At 44.0% G+C, this 25,598-nt stretch overlaps 1 long non-coding RNA gene and 1 other non-coding gene across 2 annotated transcripts; one reads left to right on the top strand and one right to left on the bottom strand.

Moving 5' to 3' along the window:
- Window positions 1–68: 68 nt before the first annotated feature.
- Window positions 69–13,663, bottom strand: LOC148143351 (uncharacterized). Its single transcript, XR_015751197.1, has 3 exons — window positions 13,608–13,663; window positions 7,926–8,107; window positions 69–395 (listed from the first exon to the last, which is right to left on the bottom strand). It is a non-coding gene; the product is annotated as an uncharacterized LOC148143351 (long non-coding RNA).
- Window positions 13,664–22,762: 9,099 nt separating this feature from the next.
- On the top strand, window positions 22,763–22,836 carry trnan-guu (transfer RNA asparagine (anticodon GUU)). The gene has a single exon. It is a non-coding gene; the product is annotated as a tRNA-Asn (tRNA).
- The last annotated feature ends 2,762 nt before the right edge of the window (window positions 22,837–25,598 follow it).

Here is a 25,598-nt window from a genome sequence, read left to right on the forward strand (position 1 = left end):
GAAGCTTCAACAGCACACAAACACGTGTACAGTCCCTCCCCGCCGTGAATTCCTCTTTCCAGGCTGGATAACTGTTTTAGGTTCCACACTCAGTGCGCTGTAACAGTAGGGTCTCTCATTCAGTCCCACTGATGCTGAAAACTTACTGAAACAGGGACCAAAAAACTTTGCTCCTTCTCACAGAATCTTAGTCAAAACTCGTTACAGTCCCAATGGACTGAATGACTGTCAGACATTGACTTGAAATTGAGGACAGCAGACGGTGGAGAGTCCGAGTCAAAAAGTGCGGAAAAGCACAGCAGGTCAGGCAGCATCTGAGCAGCAGGAGAGTAGGAGTTTTGAGCATAAGCCCTTCATCTGTTGATTTTTAAACTTCAGTTTTCAGATCAAATACTCTGTAAAAAGAGATTACAAAAGTCATCATTGTCACTGAGAAGGTCTGTAGGCTTAAAACTTGTCTTTAAACATTTAGACTAAATGTAATGCTGAATTATGGAACACATTTATTACACTAGAAAATAGACAGAGAGCAAGGCTCAGAAAAGGGGGGATCTTAAAGAATGCAAAAGATAGGGACACCTGGGCTTACCAAGTGATAACAGGATGCTGTAAGACAATTAAGAATGTTTGCCTTAGCATTGGTGAATCTGCGTGAACAGGACACCAAGTGATAACATTCACAGCCGTTCCCTTTTGAAATTAATGACAGTGTTTGATTCTGACCCTGAAACGAAACTTGGTACTATCAAAAACTTTGTCATTAACGGTCAGTTGCTGTCAATTATAATGGATTCTTATACCCCTTGCAAGCAGGGCAGTCACAGAGAAAATAAATCTTTGCTGTTACAAAATCCTGACTTGAGAGTTCAAAAGGACACTAGAGAGAGACACCACTTTAGTGCTGAGACTGTTGAATCCAGTAGAAAATTAACTCTTAGTGCTTAGCTGCTATGGATTGAATTTAATTGTATTTTGTGACTTTTTGATGCTTTTGAGTAGCCAATTCTGGTTATGAAATGCAAACTCTGTAAAAGGAAATACTGATAAAGCTTTAACTTACTTGCTGTTTTTACAGACTGCCCCACTGTCAAATCTAACTAATCAGATCTTATGTTTTATTTGAATTTCAATCACAAACTTGAAAAGAAGGCATGTTTCATTCGAAGACGAATGAATCAGTTTAAATGCAACCTTATAGTAAAATCTCAGCCTCAGGTACAGAATGATTTAGTGCTTAAAAAGCAGGAGTCTGCTCCTAGCTTAGACATTATTCTAGGTCGAATATTGAAGAGATTCTTGCACAATGTGTCGGGAAGCCATTTTATGATTGAACGTTCGCCCTCCTTACTAAGAAGCCATTTTATAAAACAACTGTATCTGACATGTGAGCTGTGCAAGGTTATCTTGTGAACTCTCCAATTAGCTGAGACTGGTACCTCTTTATGAGAGGAGTTTATCTTGCGAGCAGGCGCCTAACTCAGCTGTTTTTCCCACCTGACGAATGGCTTAGGGCCTGTAGGAGTGATTAGTCAAGCTTCACAGATCTGTCAATTAGCTTTTCTTCCTTATGAATTATTGTATTTCACTGTTATCTGTATAATTAAGAACATGCAATTTCTTTTTCAAACTTTTGTACAAAGGAAGCCACTTTGTATCAATACATTGAAGTAGCCTGCTGGGCATTTGAACAGCTGGTAACCTACTCTCCTAGATTATTAGAACCTAGTTAGTTTAGCTGATAGGTATAAATGTTGTCACAGTGATGCTATTAGTGAATAAAGGGGATAACTAAAATTATACTAAACTGTCCATAACAGGTTTTTATTCCAGACTTCCAAACAGTACGATTTCCGGGGCGAATCAAGAGAGAGGCTTTACAGGTCTGAGACCACAAGGGATTCCCTGGGCCGTCGCAAATCTCCACTTTAACATCAGCCCAGGGTAGAAATTCAGAACAAGCAATTCTTTTTCTGCAAAACAATCTTTTCTTTCGTTATTCCACAAAATTGAAAGCACCATCCCAATCTCTCTTCCACCCCCCCCCCCCCCCCCCACCCCCCCATCCATTCTCACTCTACTCTCATTCTCCTGAAGGATGCTAATTCAGGATCTTACAGGGCCAAAAAAGTAAAAACATCTCTTGAATAACTCTCTACCTGAAAGTTAACATTTTTCACGACATTGGGATACTGCTCAGTGTGAGCAGATCTGTTTTTGGGAAGCAAAGGAAAACTGTATAAATTCAGGATAAACGTGCAATACAGCATCTTTAGAAACAACCAGACACGGGATCAAGACATTGACACCAACACCAGTGAGAAACTCAACATAGACGTGGCAAACCATCAGTCTTTAATCTTTTAGAATGGGTTGTAGGTATCATTAATATGTAAATCTCAGAACTTCTTACAAATCACCTTCTCGAGATAACTTAAGGTTTGTAACAAAAGGTGACATCTCAGCTCAGACAATGCATTAAAGGTATGAGGTCACAGTCAGTCTGTATCCCAATTTTGAATCTGACAGGTTCTGTTTCCAAAGTGAAATTTACAAAATATTACATGCATGCACTGCCTGCATTGACTGCCAGCAGATTGTGCATTTTTTGAACAAAATCAAATTTTTGGATCAGAACTTGGTTGCTGAAAGAAGACAGAGGGTGGTGGTTGATGGGAAATATTCATCCTGGAGTTCAGTTATGAGTGAGTTACCACAAGGATCTGTTTTGGGTCCACTGCTCCTCTTCATTTTATAAATGACCTGGATGAGGGCATAGAAGGTGGGTTTGTAAATTCGCGGATGACACTAAAGTCGGTAGAGTTGTGGATACTGACTAAAGATGTTGTCAGTTACAGAGGGACATAGATAAGCTGCAGGGCTGGGCTGAGAGCTGGAAAATGGAGTTTAATGCGGAAAAGTGTGAGGTGATTCACTTTGGAAAGAGCAACAGGAATGCAGAGTACTGGGATAATGGTAAGATTCTTGGTAGTGTAGATGAGCAGAGAGATCTCGGTGTCCAAGTACGTAGATCCTTGAAAGTTACCCAGGTTGATAGGGCTGTTAAGAAGGCACACGGTGTGTTAGCTTTTGTTGGTAGAGGGATTGAGTTTCAGAACCATGAGATCATGTTGCAGCTGTACAAAACTCTGGTGCGGCCAGATTTGGAGTATTGCGCACAGTTCTGGTCACCGCATGATAGAAAGGATGTGGAAGCTTTGGGAAAGGTTCAGAGGAGATTTACTAGGATGTTACCTGGTATGGAGGGAAGGTCTTCGGAGGAAAGGCTGAGGGGCTTGCGGCTGTTTTCGTTAGGGAGAAGGAGGTTGAAAGATGACTTAACTGAGACATAAGATAATCGGAGAGTTCGATAGGTTGGACAGTGAATGCCTTTATCCTTGAATGGCAATGGCTAGCACGAGGGGATATAACTTTAAATTGAGGGGTGATAGATATAGGACAGATGGTCAGAGATAGTTTCTTTACTCAGAGTAGTCGAGGTGTGGAACGTACTGCCTGCAATAGTAGTAGACTCGCCAACTTTAAGGGCATTTAAATTGTCATTGGATAGACATATGAACGAGAATGGAAGAGTGTCGGTTAGGTGAGCTTCAGATTGGTTCCACAGGTCGGTGCAACATTGAGGGCCGAAGGGTCTGCACTGCGCTGTAATGTTCTATGTATCTATAAATATAATTCTACATATACAAATTCACCCTATACACTTATATGCACGTGTGCGTGCATGAGAGAAAGCATATGTCTATGCTGTTTATCTCGATGCCTTTTTGATAACAAATGCTTTATTTCTGTAAATGTTGTTATAAATCAGAGTTGGGTACTAATAGTTAGATAGAAGGGAGACAGAATTCCTCAAGTTGGGTACCATAAGAATCCTGGGAGACCCTGATTTCTGGCTTACTTCCTAATGAGCAAACATTAAACATGCTCACCTATTTATTTCTAATTTTGTTTCATTTTTCTTGTTTATTCCCCACTACGATAGTCTCTCTGGATGGTTGACAGGCTGGGGCAATGTGGGTTGGGCCTTGAGTGGCTGAATGTTTTATTGTTCTGGAAGGTGGAAAAGGGGGTCAAAGCTTCAGCAAAAACCCAGCAGAGCTGAGGACATACGACACCTTACTCTGTGGGAACAGGGAGATCAACAGAGGACAGAGAAATCAGGACCTGAAATCCGAGCTGACACCAGGCTACCCTGTGATCAGTGCTTTGATGAGTAATGCCAACCATCTACCTTTACCTAGCTTCCCATTAAACCTCTCTGTAAGGAGTCTCAGATCATAATTATTCACTTCAATGTGTGCATCCAATTCAGTCACTTTTGTTACAATGCAGCACACATTCAGCTTTTACTTTTATTTTTTGTGATCTTTTGAATCCAGCTTTGATTGCTGGTACGTTTATCCTCCTTGTCCCTTTTTATCGTTCTCCAACGTTCATTTTCCACATCACCACACTGCTCACCGGCCTTGATTTGGATTGGCCATGCTAAATTGCCCATTGTGTCCAGGGATGTGCAAGTTAGGTGGGTTAGCCAAGGGAAATGCACAGTTATAGTTTCACAGTAATAGGAGCAGGAGTAGGCCATTTGGCCCATCCAGCCTGCTCTGCCATTCATTAAGATCATCATCTCAGCTCCTCCTATCTGCATTGTCCCAACTACCCTTTAATTCCCTACAATGCAATAACCCAGCCAACTGTATCCTGAATATACTTAATAAAGCTGCTGCTACTGCTTCCTTGGGTAGAGAATTCCATAGATTCACCACATTCCAGGAAAAGCAGTTCTTCCTCATCTCTGTCCTAAATCTACTCTCCCTAATCTTGAGGCCATGTCCCCTAGTCCTAGTCTAATTCACCAGCAGAAACGACAGGACAGGATAGGTGGGGTGGGGATGGGTCTGTGTGGCATGCTCTTCAGAGGGGTCAGCGTTGCCTTTATGGGCTGAATGGCCTGATTCCACACTGTAGGGCTTCAATGATTGTGTGCACTCCGGATGACAGCTCACAGAACCTCCCACTTTCTGCAAATCGAAAGACAAGTCCCACCTTGCCCTCTTGTATGTGTGTTCTGTAACTGCTTAATCATTTCTAGTGAATACAGCCCACACCTGCTGCTGCTGCTGCTAGTAACTTTTACAATGCTGATGAAACAATGCAATACCTGCTGTACTGAAAACCGTAAGGCTTCTAACGATACCAGTTACTGATTCACCGCTCCTTCTGATGGACAGCGTTGGAAATACAATGTTGGAGGCTGAATGAAATGAGCAGTTTAAAACAAAAACCCACCTAACCCTTCACTAGGTTCTCCACTCAGCACACTGTACTTACTGCCAGTAAACCTGAAAGCACTTTTCCCCACAGTGCAATGAATTCCCACTTTCCACTAGAATTCCAGATGTGCTCCCTCACTCAGTTACTGTCTCACAACTGAAAGATTTCGTTGTAACTTCTGCTCCCAGGAAGGGCAAAACATCTTTGAAAACTGCTCTGAAAGTCTAGTCTTCACAACCACACTTCTACTTTCACTGAGGACGATTAGAGTCATACAGCACGGAAACAGACCCTTCGGCCCAACTTGCTGGTGCCGACCAGATATCCTAAATTCATCCAGTCCCATTTGCCAGCATTTGGCCCATATCCCTCAAAACCCTTCCTATTCATCTACCCATCCAGATGCCTTTTAATATGTTATAATTGTACCAGCCTCCACCGCTTCCTTTGGCGGCTCATTCCACAGAGACATCACCATCTTTGTGAGGAGGTTACCCCTCTCATCTCAAAACTATGCCCTATACTTTTGGACTCCCATGTCATGGGGAAAAGATCTTGGCTATGCATCCTATCCATGCCCCTTATGAACTTCTATAAGGTCACCCCTCAGCCTCCACGCCAGGGAAAATAGACCCAGTCTATTCAGCCTTTCCCTGGAGCTCAAACCTTCCAACTCTGGCAACAGCCTTCTAAATCCTTTCTGAACTCTTTCAAGTATCACAACATTTTCCTACAGCAGGGAGATCAGAACTGAGTGTGGTATTCAAAAACATGGTCTAACTCAATGTACTGACCAATGGAGGAAAACATATCAAACAGCTCCTTCATTATCTGATCTACTTGCGACTCCACTTTCAAGGAACTATGAACCTGCACTCCAAGGGCTTTTTGTTCTGCTACACTCCCCAGGACCTTAGCATTAGGTGTATAAGTCCTGCCCTGATTTGCCTTACCAAAATGCAAAATCTCATACTCATCTAAATTAAACTCAATCTGCCACTCCTTGGCCAATCAGCCTATGTAATCAATTCTAATTTATATCAAACTTTCTTTCCTCTCTCATTCCCAGAAAGCTGAAAATCCCCATCCCTCAGACTCTCCCCCATTCTCACTTTGCTAAACCTAATTCCTCTGCACCTCATCCTGAAGGGTGTGGTCCATGCTGATTAACAGGCCCACACTCAGGGGGGATCTAAATGAAACAGACAGAATTCTGAACAGCCAGGACAGAGTGGACATTGACAAGATGTTTCCATTGGTAAGAGAGGGCACAGCCTTCGAGTAAGGGGAAGACTTTTCTGAAAGGAGATAAGAAGAAATGTCTTCAGCCAGAGAGTGCTGAATCTATAAAATTCATTGCCACAGGAGGCCAGGTCACCGAGTATATTTAAGACTGAGACAGATAGCTTCTTGAGTATCAAGGGAATCAAAGGTAATGGGGAGAAAGCAGGAGAATGAGGTTGAGAAATTTATCAGCCATGATTGAATGGCGGAGCAGACTCGATGGGTTGAATGGCCTAATTTCTGTTCTCATGTCTTATGGTCTCACACAGTATGAGCAGGGGTAGACCATTTGGCTTTTCGAGCTTGCGCCATCACTGAACAGATCATAACTGGATATGAATATACTTACATCTGGGTGGATAGGTTGAGATGTTTTTCACTGGACTGTAGGAGGTTGAGAGGTGACTTTATAGAGAGGATTATAAGATCATGAGGGGTATAGATGAGGTGACCAGCAGATGTCCTTTCCCTAGGGTGGAGGGGAGAGGAGAAAGATTTTAAAAAGATATGAGGAGAACTTTTTTTTTTAAGAAAGTGGTTTGTGTGTGGAATCAATGTCCAGAGGAAGTGTGGATGCAGGAACAGTAACAATGTTTAGAAGACATTTGGATAAGTACATGAATAGGAAAGGTTCGGAGAGATATGGGCCAGTCACTGGCAGATGGACCAGTTTAATTTGAGAACATAGCATGGACTAGTTGGACTGAAGAGTCTGTTTCTGTGCTATATGATCCTGTAGCTGTTCTCTACTGGTCTGAAAACCATTTTCTTGGAGATCCAAGATGGCGGTGGTCTGAGTGGTCTGCTGTGTTGGGCTCTGTGCCATATCCTCTGGCAATGTGGACCTTTACCCCCCCCCCCCCCCCCCCCTCATTAACCATCCTTAGGAGAAAAAAATACTAATATAAACTTAGTGAACATCTGGAGCTGCTATAATTGTGGTTTGACAGCTTTAGGACCAGAATGAAAGCAAATGAAGGAAAGGGGCTGACAGGGGTGCAGCAGGTAGGGCACTCCCCTACCGCATCGGGGGTGCATGGAGCCATTGCTCAAACTCCCAGGGCAGTCCCTTTGGATTTAATGGGGCAGCAGTTACTCTCGGAGTTTGCCAAACTCTGAGAAAAGATTGAAGCAGCGGTGGAACCACTATCTGCCACGCTGGAAAAGCATGGAGCAGGAAATTCAAATGTTGGACCAAAGAGAATAGGCAGTGGAGGAGAGGACCGTGGCATCGGAGACCGTGGTGGAGGTCTCAGGAGGAAGGATCCAAACGCTGGAAGACCAGGTTCGGGTCCTTCAGGAGCAAGTGGACGACCTGGAAAACAAAAGTAAGAGAAAAAGCTTACAGCTCGTGGGTCTTCCGGAACGTGAGGAAGGCGAAGACCTCGTTGGAATCCTGGAGAAGTGGTTCCTGACGTTCTTGGGGCTGGAGTTGGAGTCGGGCCTGTTGAGCTTGGAGCGGTCCCACCGAATTGCAATGTGCAGGTCAGGACCAGACCCACGCCCCCACATGGTCCTTGTGCGACTCCTGCATTATAAAGAAAAACAGTTAGTGATTGAAACAGCAAGAAAACTGGGAAGAGATCCACAGGCTTTAATGCACAAAGGCTCAAGAATAATATCTTTTCAGGACTTCTCAGGAGCAAGAATTAAGAAGAGAAAGGGCTTTTAATGAAGTTAAGAGAAAATTAAGGGATCTGAATATTCAATATTCCTTGAGGTCCCTGGCCATGTTGCATTTCGCTCATGGGGGGTCGGTATCTCATTTTGATTCAGCAGAAAAGGTGAAGGACTTTGTGAATTCTCTGAATTCAAGGACTCAGGTCGGGATAGGGCCATCGATATGGACAATGGTACAGTTCTTTCTGCCCCTTCTTTTCTTTTCCTCTCTCCATTTTTTTTTGTGGTTATCGGCTTCTCTGTACTGCCTTGATGTAAAACCAGAATTATTTAGTATATTGTTCAGTTGTGCATTATGTGGGGACTTTTGTTTTAACTGCTGTCCTTTTGGTTTTGGTTTGGGGGTGGCGACACCTCTGGTTAAGATGTATGGAGAAGGGGTGTGTGTGTGTGTGGGGGGGGGGGGGGTGGGGGGTGTGTGTGGGGGGGGGGGGGGCGGGAGAGGGGGGAATGGGCATCCATTTTTAACTCTCAGAATGTAAATAACGTTTTTTTTCATCTGTGAATTGCCTGGGGCTAGGGCACGGCCTCAGCTGGAAGGATCCAGGATGTTAGCTATGGGTAAGGTGGGGTGGGGTGGTGGAGAAAGTGAGGTCTGCAGACGCTGGAGATCAAAGCTGAAACTTTATTGCTGGAACAGCACAGCAGGTCAGGCAGCATCCAGGAAACAGAAGATTCGACGTTTCGGGCACATGCCCTTCTTCAGGGGTGGGGTGGTGAGGGAGTTATGATAGGGTATTCTTCTCCTTTAGCTCTAAAAGTAGAGGAGTGGCTATACTGATAAGAAGGAACCTCCCTTTCCAGGTAATTGAGCAAATTAAGGATGAACTTGGACAGTTCATCATTCTTAAAGCTCAACTACATGGCGTCCTGAATGTGTATCCTCCCCCACCCCACCACATGCACCCTCTTACATTTCTGATTGATGCAGTTGCTAAATTAATGAGTCTTGGGGTGCACAGCACAATCATAGGAGGGGATTTTAATCGCCTCATAGATCCTGAGGTAGACAGGGTAACAAGGGGCCTGGCATGTATGACTGCACAATCTAAGCAGTTGGTGGACATGATTAGTTTCCCTACAGTGTGGAAATGGGCCGTTTGGCTCAACAAGTCCACACTGACCCTCCGAAGAGTAATCCACCCAGACCCATTTCCCTCTGGCTAATGCACCTAACACCATGGGCAATTTAGCATGGCCAATTCACCTTACCTGTACATCATTGGACTGTGTGAGGAAACCAAAGCACCCAGAGGAAACCCATGCAGACACGGGGAGAATGTGCAAACTCCACACACAGTCGTCTAATGCCGGAATCGGACCTTGGTCCTGTGAGGCAGCAGAGCTAACCACTGAGCCACCGTGTTGCCCCAGTGTGAGGAGTTGGGGTTAGTGGATGTGTGGACGCACCTCCACCTGAATGGAAGAGACTTTACTTTCTATTCCAACCCACACAAGTGCCACACGCGAGTTGACATGTTTTTTTATGTCATCAGATATTTTGGATATAACACTGGCTTGTAAAATTGGGAATATAGCTGTCTCAGACCACGTGCCAATGTATTTAGATGGTAAAATCAAGGGTGGTGGAATGGATGCACGGCACTGGTGCACGGACCCATTCCTGTTAAGGGATAACAAATTCGTTGAGTACATCAGAAGAAAGTTCAGGGTCTTCTGGGATATCAACTCAGGTAAGGCCAGTAATCCAGCAATACTGTGGGAGGCCACTAATCCATATTTATGAGGCCTAGTTATTTCGTATTAAACAACTCGAAGGAAGCAGAGGGAGGAGCAACAACAGATGCTGAGGAAGTATATTATATTAGGCCTTCACTGGTCAAGCTGCAGCTCTCCGGGCTGCTCTCGACTCATTGCACACACAGGTGGCAAAAAAGGGTCTCCTTCGCCAAACAAAGATTGTTTGAATTTGGAGAACCTGCCCCTCCCCAGTATAAAGGCGGAACAGGTTTCCCTGATGAATGCACCTATGATGATACAGGAGGTGCAGGAAACAATAAAGCATCTCCAGAGTGGCAACACACCGGGGTCAGATGGATTCCCAAGTGAATTCTATAAGGAATTCATAAATGCCACCTCTGGGGATGTATAGCTATTCAGATACACAGGTTTGTCTTCCGCTCTCTCTTAGGGAGGCTAATATCGCCTTCATTTTAAAGAAGGGGAAAGAGCCTGAAGAATGTGCTTCATACAGACCCATTTCACTTTTGAACATAGATTTAAAAATTCTACCCAAAATGCTGCCCCTGAGGTTGGAAAAGGTGTTGCCCTATATTATGAAAGATGATCAGATGGGTTTTAAGGGTCGTAGCTCCTCCAACAATATCAGGAGGGTACTGAACATGGTGCAGGTATGCCGCAAAGATTGATTCTGGGTTCGGTGGTCTCCCGAGACGCAGAAAAGGCATTTGACCGGATAGAATGGCTGTACTTGTTTGGGGTCCACAAGCATTTTGGTCTGGGGGGATCCTTTGCTAGATGGGTGGTGGTGTTGTATAATGGTCCTAAGGCAGCAGTTATCACAAATGGCACTAAGTCAGATAACTTTCATATTGGGAGAGGTAGTAGACAGGGATGTCCTCTTTCACCGCTGCTATTTATCTTGGCAATTGAGCCATTAGCTAAGGCTATCAGGAGGGACCCTGAAATAGTGGCGCCAGGAGTGGGAATGGGCGAGCATAAGATCACCCAATATGCTGATGACATCCTTTTGTTCTTGGCCAATCTGGAGGAGTCAGTTTCTCGATTGATTCAAACAATTAATTTATTTGGCTGTTTTTCGGGCTGCAAGATCAACTTTACAAAATCGGAAGCCGTGCCGGTGGGGGGATTAGTGGAGGTGCCTGATCTGAAGGATGGAATGCAGTTCCTGTTTAGATGGTCGTCAAAAGGATTTTTGTATTTGGGAATTTTTATTACCCCTACCTTCCACCACCTGTATAAGGCGAACTATGTACAATTACTGGAGAGGATAAAGCAGGATTTGCAGCGGTGGGACGGATTACCATTATCATGGTTAGGCCGAATAGCCCTGAATAAAATGAATGTTCTTCCTCGCCTGTTGTACCCCTTGAGAATGCTCCTGTTGTTGCTACCCAGATGAGTATTATAGAGGCTCAATGGTTGGCTAGGTTCTTTTATTTGGTGTCGCAGGCACCCCCTAATTAAATTTACCAAATTGCAGCTCTCGCAGGGTGAGGGAGTGGGGTGAACCTTCCAGACTTGAAGAGACATCAAATATGCACTTTGTTACCATATCTGGGTGGCTGGGCGTGGGGGTGATTCGGGGTCAATTTGGCTTGATGTTGAAGCCTCGCCGTTGCGATGTCCCCTAATTATTTATGGATAAGATGAAATCCATGACCGAGCAGTGTAAGAGTCCAGTCATTTTAAATACAGTGAAAGCCTGGAGGATAATGTGGCAAGATTAGGGCAGTTGGCTTAAGACCTCACTGTTTACCCCATTGGATTTAAACCTGGGGCAATGGACTCCAGCTTTAAGTCATGGGAGAATAAGGGAATCTCCTGTCTGGGAGATTTATTCAAGGGGGAGGTCTTGATGTCATTTAGCCAGCTAAGCCAGAAATATGGATTGTACCTATTCCGGTACTTTTAGATAAGGGATTAATACAGAAAAAGACTATGGTCCCAGCTTAACTTTACAGGTCAGACGTGGAGAAAGAGTATTCCAGTGTGTTGGTGTTCTTTCAGTCAGTACTTTGTATTATTTACAAAAGGGACGTGCCTTATGGGACATGGAGGGAATCTGTAGGACGTGGAATCAGGAGCTCGGAGAGGATACTTCATTGGAAGTATGGAAAGAAATATGGGAAAATGTAAGGAAAATTTCAATACGTAACACAGCAAAGGCAATGAAATTGAAGATTTTACACAGGGCTCATATGGTGCCACAGAGGCTAGCTAAGTTCAAGAGAGGAGTATCACCAGGGTGTCCCAAATGTAAAATTAGTAGAGGCTCTCTCTCTCACACTGCTATTGGTCATTTTTTAAGATCCAGACTTACTGGAGTGCTATAGTAAGGGAGTCGAAGGACATCCTCGGGATTGAAGTTAAAGTGGATCTGGCATTTCTTCTTCTGGGGTTGGCAAATTTGCCCTCTCCTGGGAAACATGGGAAGAGACTGTGTAACATTCTTACTCACTATGCAAGGAAGAACATTTTAATGAAATAGACATTGGAAAAAAACCCAGGTCTTATGGGGTGGCGTCGGCTAGTGATGGAGCACCTCCCCCAAGACTACCACATGAATATGGTGCACCACAAAACAGAGCGGTTTTACAAGACATGGCAACCCTTTCTAAATTATATGGATGCAGACTTATCAGCAATATTGATTAGGGCCGTGGTATGCAATAGGAATCAGTTTGGGCACCAGTGGGGCCCTGGGAAGGGAGGCTGGGGGAAAAGATTATGGGTACAATAACTGGAGCTCCCAGGGATGGGAGCCTCAGTGGAGGTGTAGTGAGTGAAATAGAATAAAATAATGTGATGTAATTTAATTTGAATTCAGTTTAATTTAATTTTTTAAACATTTGATTGTAGTTTAGTTTAAGCTAAGTAGGTACGGTTGTTCTGGTAGAATAGTCGTTAGTTCATTATTAATAGTATCTTGATATGACATTGTTGTACTGCCTCTATCTTTCTGTATTTTGGTATTGTTCTTTTTTGTCTATAGATGTTTTGTAAAAGATTTGAAAAAGTTTCTAATAAAATATTTTTTAAAAAAATTTCCTTGCCTTCCCCCATAACTACTTTTAACATTTAAAAGTCAGATAAACTCAGCTTTGAATATATTCAATGACCCCCTAACTGCAGGAAGACATCCCCACTTCTGAACTCAATTCCTCTTGCTCATCCACCACTTGCCTTGCTCATTGCTTGCTGCACCTATCTGACAACTGGCATTGACTGGGATAGAAAGCCTGAGTAGAACGTAGCTGAGGCACCTTTGTACATCCACACATCATTCCTGATTAATGGTTTTTGCCCAAAACATTGACTGTCCTGCACCACGGATGCTGCCTGATCTGTTGTACTTTTCCAGCGCCACATTTTTCGACTCTGATCTCTAGCAGCTGCAGTTCTCACTTGTTCCACATCCCAATATAAACAATGCATTTAACAATGCATCTCCTTTCTGTTTTATTTCACAGGAAAAACTATAACTTCACACTGTGTTACTGCATTTGCCATGTGTTTGACAATTAAGACACAATTAGCCAACTTTGCTGCAAGTCAAGAACTGAACTCCAGAATGAAAAAATAAAATGGAAAAGGGGGGTGAGAAAAGAGTGTGTTGTACTCACAGATGTTGGACAGAGGAAAGTTGCAGTCTGAGGTGAAGCTCAGTCTTCATTCAGACAGACAGGAACAGCAACTACAGCTTCACAAACTCATGGTCCAACATCCGCATTCAGAGAATAGGGGCGCTCTCAATGGCAGGAAGACCACACTCCTTCCGGTCTTCTAGCGCTTTCTATTGGTCCATCAAAAGAATGTCGCGCGCTGTTTCCACTGTCAGATAGGAGCATGCGCAGTATTTTGCTGACAGCGGCATACATGCGCAGTAATTTGCTGACACCGGCGTACATGCGCAGTGCTTGCTGACACCGGTATACATGCGCAGTATTTTGCTGACACCGGCGTACATGCGCAGTGCTTGCTGACACCGAGAAGCATGCGTAGTATGTCCTGTGGAGATGGTATCGCCGACAGATTTTCATTCCAAATGCTAATAGGAGAGTAAAAAAAGACTGGTGCCACAACTTTGTTTTCCTGGGACTCAACATTTTATTGTTTTTGAATTTTGTCTGGCTGCTCAATTTTATATGTCTTTCCCAGGGTAGAGGAAGTCCGAAACTAGAGGGGCATCGGATTAGGGTGAGAGGGGAAAGTTTTAAAAGGGATAAAGTTTCATGCAGAGCATGTATGGAATGAACTGCCAGAGGCCGTGTGTCAAGGTACATTTACAACATTTAAAAGGCTTCTGGATGGGTTCTGGAAAGACCTCGATATGAATAGGAAGGGTTGAGAGAGATATGAGCCAAATACTGGCAAACAGGTCACTAGATTAATTTAGGATATGTGGTCGGCGTGGACCAAAAGCTTTGTTTCTGTGCTCTGCAATTCTATGACTCTATTTCTACATATTCTGTACCAATTTCACAAGACTAGGAATAGGTCATTCCTCCCTCACAGCCTGCCCTCAACTGTGGCTTAACTGCAAGTTTCAGAAAGATGTCTGCAGCTTTTTTTTAAGCAATTGAATATGCTTTCAAACTTTATTGATGTTTCTAAATACATTATTTTAGCTATTCTCAATGTTTTAAAGATCAGCCATTTCGCTGGCTCAGTGGTTAGCGCTGCTTCCTAACACTGCAAGGGATCTGGGTTCGATCCCACTGTTTGGCAACTGTCTGTGTGGGATTTGCACGTTCCTCTGCCCTCTTTTCAGTGCTCCAGTTTCCGCCCATGGTCACAAAGATGGGCAGGTTAGGGTGGATTGGCCTTGCTAAATTGCCCCACAGTGTTCAGAGATGGGTTTTGGGGTGGGTCTGGGTGGGATGCTCTTTGGAGGGTCAGTGTGGACTCGATGGGCCGAATGGCCTGTCCCACAGTGTGGGGATTCTATGATTACAAGAGTTGTCAAACCAGCAATTTTAATTGGTGAAGTATAAGACCAGGAGCCAATCTTTAAGCAGTTTTCCATTCATGCACAGAGTGAAATTTTAGAATTGTATCACTCTGAGCTCTACTCCAATCTCCATTTAGGACAGAGATGAGGAGAAACTTCTTCACCCAGAGAGTGGTGGCTGTGTGGAATGCTCTGCCCCAGAGCGCAGTGGAGGCCCAGTCTCTGGATTCATTTGAGAGTTGGATAGAGCTCTCAAAGATAGTGAAATCAAGGGTTATGGAGATAAGGCAGGAAGAGGATACTGATTAGGAATGATCAGCCATGATCATATTGAATGGCGGTGCAGGCTCGAAGGGCAGAATGGTCTACTCCTGCATCTATTGTCTATTGTCAATGTCAATAAATGTCTTTTTATCTGTCCTCAAACAATCATATAATCAATCTGTCCCTCCTTAACCTTGATTTTTTTTAAAGTTAGCAGTTTCTTCCTTTAGATAAACCTTATCAATCAAAACACAAAACAACATTTCAAACCTAATTAAAGATTTGTCAAGTTCTGTACAAATCTTCTGGGATCCCCAGTAATCACCCCATATGAGCTGTTATCTTCATCAAATAATCTGACAATTATTAACTGCTATCAAGCTCTTCCGTCCCAGGAAATTTCCTTTCTCTGCAAAGTTTGGTTCATGTTGGCTAGTTCAATCCTCCTCCATTTCCCAGGAACACACTCTATAACGTGTTACATTCTCAGTATCTGTTTAACGCTCAGTGGGAAAACTGTTTTCAGTCTCACAGTTATACAGAATACCTCCAAAATGTTTTTGAGGAATGCACTGCTCCCACAAGAGCTGGTAGTTCCACAGTTAAAATGCTATCAACGGCACTTTTTGTTATTTACCCACCTTCCCAGGATACAGGATTTCTCTCACCAGAAACTGTGCCCTCTGTAAAAAATCCAGCAGGAAGATCATTATGCAGCTATCAGTAAAAATGTCTCATTTGGGTCACCCAATGATAGAAATGGAAGAACCTGTCTCTTCACGAGAGATATCCGGCTGGCCTTGTGTTGGTGCTTGCTTGGTTGTCTTTGCTGTTTCCCCTCTAACTGTTCAAAACGTCTGGTTTTATTCCCCAAAACAACAGATCATTTCATTGGTTTGGTGTCATTCCAAACGGTAAAATTCAAATTCGATAGGATTTTGGTATCGGGGCATACTTTAAACTGATTGGCCAAATTGGAATTTGTTTTTGTTCAATGGCAACGCAACTTCAGCTATTTGTTTCAACCAAATGTTACATTTTTTAATTGTTCAGCACGCTTTGTGCTTTCAGTCAATCCTTGCTCACTTCCTCTCTGTCAAAAGGTACACTACACACCTACACCTTCATTACACCATGCAAATGTCTTTTAAATATTGTAACTATACCTGCGTCTATCACTTCTGGAAGTTCACTTACTCACAAACTAACGTCTGTGTAAAAACGTTATCCCTCAGGTTCCTTTTAAAATCTCTCTCCTCTCACCTTAAAAAAATGTCCCCTAGTTTTTAATTCTCCTTCACTAAAGGAACAGACATTTGCTAATCACTTTACCTACAACCTTCATGATTTTATAAATCTCTGCAAGGTCACCCCTCAACCTCCTACGCCCTCATAACAGGGCGACCAAACCAATGAAATGACCTGGAGGAGGGGCTAGAAGGTTGGCTGAGCAAGTTTGCGGATGATACGAAAGTCGGGGAGTTGTTGACAGTGAGGAAGGATGTATCAGGTTCCAGCGGGATATCGATAAGCTGCAGAGCTGGGCAGAAAGCTGGCAAATGGAGTTCAATGTGGGTAAGTGTGAGGTGATTCACTTTGGTATGAGTAACAAAAAGATGGGGTACTGGGCTAATGGTCAGATATTTGGTAGTGTGGATCAGCAGAGGGATCTTGGTGTCAATGTACACAGATCTCTGAAAGTTGCCACCCAGGTAAATAGTGCGGTGAAGAAGGCATATGGCGTACTGGCTTTTATTGGTAGAGGAATTGTGTTCCGGAGTCCTGAGGTCATGTTGCAGTTGTATAAGACTCTGGTACGGCCGCATCTGGAGTATTGTGTGCAGTTTTGGTCGCCATACTATCGGAAGGATGTGGAGGCACTGGAACGGGTGCAGAGGAGGTTTACCAGGATGTTGCCTGGTATGGTAGGAAGATCGTATGAGGAAAGGCTGAGGCACTTGGGGTTGTTTTCATTGGAGAAAAGAAGGTTTAAGGGTGACTTGATAGAGGTGTACAAGATGATTAGGGGTTTAGATAGGGTTGACCATGAGAACCTTTTTCCACGTATGGAGTCAGCTGTTACGAGGGGGCGTAGCTTTAAATTAAGGGGCAGTAGGTATAGGACAGATGTTAGGGGTAGGTTCTTTACTCAGGGAGTCGTGAGTTCATGGAATGCCCTGCCAGTAGCAGTGGTGGACTCTACCTCTTTATGGGCATTTAAACGGGCATTGGGTAGGCATATGGAGGATAGTGGGCTATTGAAGGTTAGGTGGGCTTGGATTGGCACAACATCGAGGGCCAAAGGGCCTGTATGCACTGTATTTTTCTATGTTCCATGTACTTAGTACACTACAAGTGGCCTCATCAACATCCTGTACAACCTCAACATGAGGTCCCAACTCCAACACTCAATTATGTGAAAAATGAAAGCAAGTGTGCTAACCACCACCTTAACCACCCTGTCTACCGGTGATGCAACTTTCAAAGAACTATGTACCTGAAACTTTCCCCCCACCGGGTCTCTCCGTTCTACCATTTACTGTATAAGCCTTGCCCTTGTTTGCTTTACCAAAATGCACCCCTCGCTTTTATCCACACTTTCTCTCTCAGGTACACACACAAATACACCCTTTCACAGGCTTACACTCCATCACACTTACACTTTACCAAGTTAAAAATCACACAACACCAGGTTATAGTCCAACAGGTTTAACTGGAAGCATTAGCGTTCGGAGCACTGTTCCTTCAACAGGTGGTTGTGGAGGACACAATTATAAGACACAGAATTTATAGCAAAAGTTTACAGTGTGATGTAGCTGAAATTATACATTAAAAAATACCTTGATTGTTTCTTGAATTTTTCATCTGTTCGAACACCATGATAGTTTACATATGAAAAAAGTGAAACTAAAAAAGGTTTTGTGATTTACATAAGTTACATTTTCAGGTTAACTGTAACAATTGATGTTAGCTAACACCAATTGTTACAGTTAACCTGAGAACATTTAAGGGGCATTTGGATGGGTACATGAATAGGAAGGGTTTGGAAGGATATGGGCAGGGTGCTGGCAGGTGGGACTAGATTGGGTTGGGATATCTGGTCGGCATGGACAGGTTGGACCGAAGAGTCTGTTTCCATGCTGTACATCTCTATGACTCTATTTACATACGAAAGAAGTGAAACTATCATTGTTTGTTGAGTCTTTTATCTGTTCAAAAACCATCAAAGTATTTTTCTCTGTATAATTTCAGTTACATCACACTGTAAATTTTTGCGATAAATTCTGTGCCTTACAATTGTGTCCTCCACAATCACCTGATGAAGGAGCGGCGCTCCAAAAGCTAGTGCTTCCGATTAAACCTATTGGACTATAACCTGATGTTGTGTGATTTTTAACCTTGTACACCCCAGTCCAACACCGGCATCTCCAAACCATCACACTTTACCAAGCATGCAAACAAGCACTCTCTTATGCACACACACACAAAGTCTATAGGCTGAATTTGGATTTTCAGAATTATATTTGCAGATACATTCAGTTTTCCTCAAAAGGTGCGCAATCTGCAGGCAGTCAAGCCATTTCATATTTTATAAATCCCTACTTTGAAAATACAACCAGTCTAACTCAAGATTGGGATACAGACAGACTCAAACCTTACACCTTTAATGCATTGACTGAGCTGAGATGTCACCTCTTTTTATAAAACCTGAAGTTATCTGGAGAATGTGACTTAAAACTAGTTCTGGGATTTACATATTAATGAACAGAAACCTTCAACCCATTCTAAAAGAAGAAATACTTAACAGCAATCTAAGTTGGTTCAATATATCATTTCAATTGCATGACACTAATCTTTTGCTATACATTCTGTGCCTTATGATCCTGCTCCACAGCTACCTGACGAAGGAGCAGTGTTCTGAAAGCTAGTCCTTCCAAATAAACCTATTGGACTATAACCTGGTGTTGTGTGATTTTTAGTTTCTAGTGAACACAGCCCACACGTTCCCGCTGCAGGCAGTAAACTTTACAATGCAGATGAAACAACGCAGTACGTGCAGAGATGACAGACTTAACAGTTTCTAACAATACTAGCTACTATTTCACTGCTCCTTCTGATACATAACATTGGAAACTTAGTGTTAGAGGCTGAAAGAAATTACCAGCTTTAAAACAAAAACGTGTTGGCTCTCATAGATATCAGTGTCTGAGTCTGATGGTAAGTTCAGGCCACCTTAATTGTGACCCAACTTCGGTACTGCTTCAGATCTCCCCAGCATAAAGGCATATGAAAACCAATTTATTTCATTTCAAAACAGCTCAAGGTCAAAGTGCACACACTCCCCATCCCCACTTTCTTTACTATTGGTCAGCACAGACGTGTCCCTTTGTAATTGGATCCTTGTTACAGCCTTAACCCAGCAGAAGTATTGCCTCACTCAGCAATTTCAACCTACGGTCTGTATCCAAGTAAATTTCTCCCCACCTATTTTCCAGGAATCAGGGAGCGTAGTCAAGAGTCCACCACATTGCTGGGGTCTGGAGTCACGTGTTGGTCAGATCAGGTAAAGGATGCAGCTGGGATGACTGAGTGAATCCTTTCCCACAATGGCAGTTTCCTTCCCTCAAAAGGACATGAGTGAATCAGATGGGGGTTTTCTTTGTTGCCCTGAAAACGGTTTCATTGTTAGATTCTGAACTCCAGATTTCTGACCAAATTCCAATTCCGTCATCTGCCACAACAGGATTCAAACCTGTGAGTTCCCAGAACTGGGTTGATAGTCCATTTGCTAATGGTACTCGGCCGTTGTCCTTTCAATCCCCCTGCAATGGTATATGAATTCACTGGTGTCTCCACAGGTGGGAGGAGCTGGAGAAGCCTTCCCGCGCTGAGAGCAGGGGAGTGGGCTGTCTCCAGCGTGCATCAGCTGGTGGGTCAGCAGGCCAGAAGAATCAATGAATTCCTTCTCACACTCAGAGCAGGTGAATGGCATCTTCCCTGTGTGGCCCCGCTCATGTTGCTGTACATTGCCCACAAGCCCTTCCTGCACACGGGGCATGTGAATGGCCTCTCTCCCGTGTGGACCTGCTGGTGGATCCGGAGTGTAGATGACTGCACGAACCCCCTCTCGCACATGGGGTATGTGAATGGCTTCTCTCCTGTGTGGACCCGCTGGTGCACACAGGTTGTCCATCCAACTGAATCCCTGCCCGCACATGGAGCAGGTGAATGGCCTCTCCCTGGTGTGAATGCGTCTGTGAGTTTCTAGCACCGAAGAGGAAGGGAACCCTTTCTCACAATACTCACATTTCCACAGTTTCCCCATAGGGAGAGCTTTCCATGTTTCGCTCTGGATTTGAAATTACAGACAAAATGTGTTCACAGTCTCTCCCCACCGTGAATGGTTAGATTTTTATCCCCCAAGCTGAGTAATTAGGTTGAAGCAGTTTTCACAGACATCGCACTGAATCTCCCTCAGTTGTGTGTCTCAGTATTCTTCCTGCCACACCGTATCCAAAATCGCTCTGAAGCAAACAAAAGCAAACGTTTCTTCTCGATTTGAACAGTTGCTGATATTCAAGTCCCAATGAATCAAGTGTCTCTGTCAGAAGTTGTTGTGTCATTTGCTTTCAGATTTCTTTCCGCGTGTCTTCCTGCAAAAGAAATTCACAAAATATGTGATTAATGTCAGTACAGTTAAATAAACATAACACAGGCGGCAATTCCTGTAGATTGCCAGATGCCTGCTGATCACATATTATCCAGGACACAGAAACCTGAATACCCTCATGCAGCCAGATAGCCTTGTGTGTGTATGGAGGAAAACTTCATTTAGGTAACAATTAGCTTGAACAAGCTGCCTCCAAAGGTGCTGGAAATGAAGCTGAATCAGGGACATGATAATGAAATGTCAAGGTTGCTTGAGAAAAGAAAACCAGTAAATTTGCTGAATGACTTCCTGCTGTCCAAGCTTGCCACAAGGTTGGAATTCTCCTCCGGAAATGACGGTTAATGGGGCCCTCACCAAGATGGCTGCCCGCGCTCCCCGCCCCAAGACAGCGCCTTACCCTGACAAAGATGGCGGCAGGTTGCACCGGCAACCCGAGGTCCCTTCCCAAAGAAGGAAACACTGGGCTTGTGGGTTTTATTCCGAGGCCTCAGGCCTCCCCCTAGGAGTTTATAAACTCCCCACTCTCTCTCCTCCCGCGGTTCCCAATCCTACCCTGTCTCACTGTCTCCTCTCCCCGGGGGCAGGAGCCAGGTCTTGCCGCTCGGGCCTGGCGACCTCCCCGGGATGTTCCTGAAACCTGATTGTGGCCCGAGACTCTGCCATTTTCACTTCACTGGAAAGAATGTAGATTGATGAGGGAAGTTTCAGTCTCAAACCGCCACGCAATGCCATCTGTTACGGCTTAAAAGATAAGAATATACATGATTACCAACCGTATTTTGGGTTGTATAAATCTTTGCCTGCCAGAATTATTTTCCAAAAGACTTTAATTAAACTGGGTGACTGCATGAAATGGTTTGTTGGTCAGACTATAATCATCATCCTCAAAGGAGACAATGCCAGTAATACCATTGAACTCGTCTTTTTGTTTAAAAAGCACAAGTTCTTGATTTATTTTCACAACTTACTGGCATTCACACCTGCACATTCAATGTCAAACTCAGACAACATAAATGAAATTACACCATTACAACAATCCAACAGATTAATTAATAACACACAGTGAATACAAGGCTGATTAATGTGAAATTAAATTTGACTGAAAATATAAAATCGAGATGAGAGATAACAAATGGGGGAAGAGCAGAAGGCAAGAAATGCAGCATCATAGAAGGTGCTCCTCCAGGGAGTGTATTTTACCAACTACAACTGCTAAATATAAACAAACACTCTGACATGACCCTCCGGTTTTTATGTAAACCATAGCCCCATACAGTAGGTACCAATTAAATAAGTTAATAGATACAAGCCTTGAGCAAATCCAGCCTCCGGCCGGGCCACCCGCTTCTTGGAGCTCGGAGAGGGGTTCCCACTCATTCATTCAACAGGAGAAGGCTTAATTTATTGTAATGGGCACGGAGGGTACAGTGGTCGTGTCTCATGTTGAGGAGGAAGCTGTTTCCTCTCATTCAACAGAAGAGGACCTATTTACTAGAGTTCTTTTTTGTGGTGCAGCTGTAGTCTCCCATAGAACCCTGAGGCTCAGGTTCAAATCCCTCTGCTTCAGTGTGTGCAATAACATGACTGCCCAAGCCACGTGCCAATTGGCACAGGGATAAGAAAATTGGGGAAGTAAACACGTCAACCTGTTCAATGCTATCTCCAATCATTTCACTTCCTGTCCCATTCGTACTCCAGGGAGCTCAGCCTCTTTTAACGAAGGTTCTTTTTGAGAAGTTTAATCGGGCATTTTTGCACAAGTCAAGTTAAGAAAGCCGGGATGTCTCGCAAGACTGCGCGGAAGACAACAATTGTAATTCTAGGCGGGGAGTCTGAATTATGAATTCGCTAATAGCCTCACCTAAGCGATGGTGCAGCCCATGCCAACGCCTGTCTCTGTGGCGCAATTGGTCAGCGCGTTCGGCTGTTAACCGAAAGGTTGGTGGTTCGAGCCCACCCAGGGGCGCTGTGTTCGCTTGGCTTCGAAGCTGAACACTTTTAATGGGGTCAGGAAAATGTTCACCAAACGGAAATCCTCTCCACAAAGGGGTTTCTGAATTGAATTAATGTCTAACGTAAGGGACTGTGGATGCTGAGAAGCCGAGACAAAAAGACAAACTCGGCAGATTTGACAGTACCTGTCGGAGAAAACAGAATTTTGAAATGTTGTCTCTGATTCTCTTTCCACAGATGTTGCCTGACCTGCTGAGTTCCTCCTGCAATTTCTCGTTTTGTTTTTAACGGAAAGTTCATTTCACCTTTCGGGATGAAACACCGAGACTCGCCATGTGCAGATATTTAACCCTTTCGAATCACTGTGAAGTGATTGGATTCAAACAAACTCTGCGATGATTCACTCTTTCTCAGCTCCACAGGCAGACAGACCTGGGAAGTGAAGTTGTCAGTGTGGTTCTGTATTCGTGGGCCGAGTGGTTAATGCGATGGACTTGAAATCCATTGCGGTTTCCCCACGCAGGTGTGAACCCTGCCGAGCACAAAATGAGAAATGTCGTCGAAAAGAAAGGGAGCTTGCTCCCCGGCTTCTTCTTTAAGATTCAAATCAGCGGAGGGGGAAAAATATTTCACTCACATTGGTCCTGGTGGGAATCTGCAACCCACTGCCTGTTCGGGTGGAACAAGCAGATACCCGCAGAGCTTCGTTTGAGGCTGTGAGCAAAGTGTTTGGAAATGAGACTAGAACAGTGAGGGGCTAGAAATCGTGATCGAAATGAAGCAGGCACCTGAGGACAAGGGTGTTTTATTTGCCAGTGAAAGATACTGCTTCACAAAGTTGGGCCTGTGGAAGGGAAGCAGTGACTGTGATTATCTTTGGTTGATCACCTTGTGAAGGTTCCCATTGCTGCGCATGTCCGTGTTAACGTCAGAACTCTGCAGCATGGTGGCGTTAGATACGCACAGGGCCGGGGCGCAATGGATGACGCATCTGACTCCACCTACCTGTTTGAAATGCAGCTCACAGCTTCTTCACACACCCCAATTAATCTTTCTCATTGTCCTGAAGCCGGCATACGGCTTGAATTCCCGATCTGCGGGAATGAGAATCTTTTCACTGTCTCGCGTCAATAAATGTCCCTGAGAACATCGGAGTCAAGTCACAGCGCTGTCAGAGGAGGGGAAGCTGAAATAGCCCCACACGCTGCTCACGGGCATATTTCACTTTCCCCAACTCACCGCCTCAACCATTGCGGCTCCTGGGAGTGGAAAGGAAACAATCACCAAATCCCAGTCTAAGCTTTGTGAATCTTCAGAAAATCAGCAAACGTTCATCCCTACGGATTTTCTATCTTGGGCTGACAGGGATGGGTTTTGTCACTCTTTTGTAGGACATTTCAAGTGGATGTTTTGCAGAAAAGCACCACAATGCAATCTGATTAATCAGGACCTGGATGTTTTCGGTCTTTGAATGTAAGTGTTGTGCTCAAGAACTTTGTTGTTCACAGTTTATAATACTTATCTTCCCAGTCCCCTGTATCACTTGTCCAAACTGTTTAATTTGCGTCTTGTACTCCTTTCACTGTCTTCTAATGAGGATAGCGTTTCCGTGTTTTACCTAAATTATATTGACCTTGCATACCTCAAGCCTCAAGCTAATTTCACGAGAAACCTTCTCCAGTTCAAAAGCCAACTGTTAATGAAGGCTCTGTTTCTTGTCACGTATCCAATTTCAGATCGATGTTGTTAATGTCCCTTTTATTCCTTCAGATCCAGGTTTCGCTCACAGGGCTAGAACAGAACTGTCACCAAATACATTTACCAATCTACGTTCATCCTTCCGATTGTATTAGCATCATCAACACTCCTCATCAAAATAACTCGAGAGACTTTCATCACAATTTTCTGTGAACAGTTCTGCATTAGCTTTGCTGAATGAACCCCAAATTTCTTGAAGTGGCTCCTTATTTTCGGCCCTGATTATTAATCTCTCTACGCATGGGAATGGATCCTTCCCACCCGCTCTATCTCTCATCAATGTGTGTAGTTCAGTTCGATCTCCCATCAGCCTCCTCTGTCCTGATCAAATCCAGGGGAACAGGATACGTTGGGGCTATGGCGCGGACAGGACAAGCCCAGTACTCACCTTTCCTGTTAGAACCATTCCATGAGAAATTTTACACCACAACTTTGGGCGTGCATTTGTGGCCGAACACTTAAGGTGTTGGCGTAGAGATCCTTTGGGGCTCCCCCGCCCAGGGTGGTAACCTGCTGGCTATGCTTTCTTCGCTGGCGATTTTAAATGACTTCCTGTTGGTTGCATTATCGCTCAAACTTCACAAAACCCGGCTCAATAAAGTCCCGTTTCCTCATGTCTGGGAATTGATTGCCATGCAGGAAACTCGGGTTCTGAACAAACAACGTACCAGCCTCACAACGTCAGCTCTGTTTACCTTTCCACAAATGCTGCTCGACCTGTTGGCTTTCTGCAGTATTCTGTGTTTATTAGGCACAAGTGCAGCTTTTCATTCAAGAACTTCATTCCCTTTCCTCTGGTAACTGACTCTGGTCAGTGGCAATTGATTCTTCTGATCATTCATCTGCCCATTCCCACCGCTTCTTCTCCCATCATTACCAACTGCCCCAGGAAATCTCCAGTTAACCTTCTATGCTCCAAAGCGAACATTCCCAACCTTGGGAATGTCTCTCCAAAATGGAAATTCCTCATCCCTGGACATGACGCAAGGGGTACAATTGGGTAGAGATTTTGGCAAA

Source organism: Chiloscyllium plagiosum, unplaced genomic scaffold (assembly GCF_037043375.1).
Source record: "Chiloscyllium plagiosum isolate Xiang-an unplaced genomic scaffold, Cpla_swu_hap1 HiC_scaffold_27, whole genome shotgun sequence".
Lineage (NCBI taxonomy): Eukaryota > Metazoa > Chordata > Chondrichthyes > Orectolobiformes > Hemiscylliidae > Chiloscyllium > Chiloscyllium plagiosum.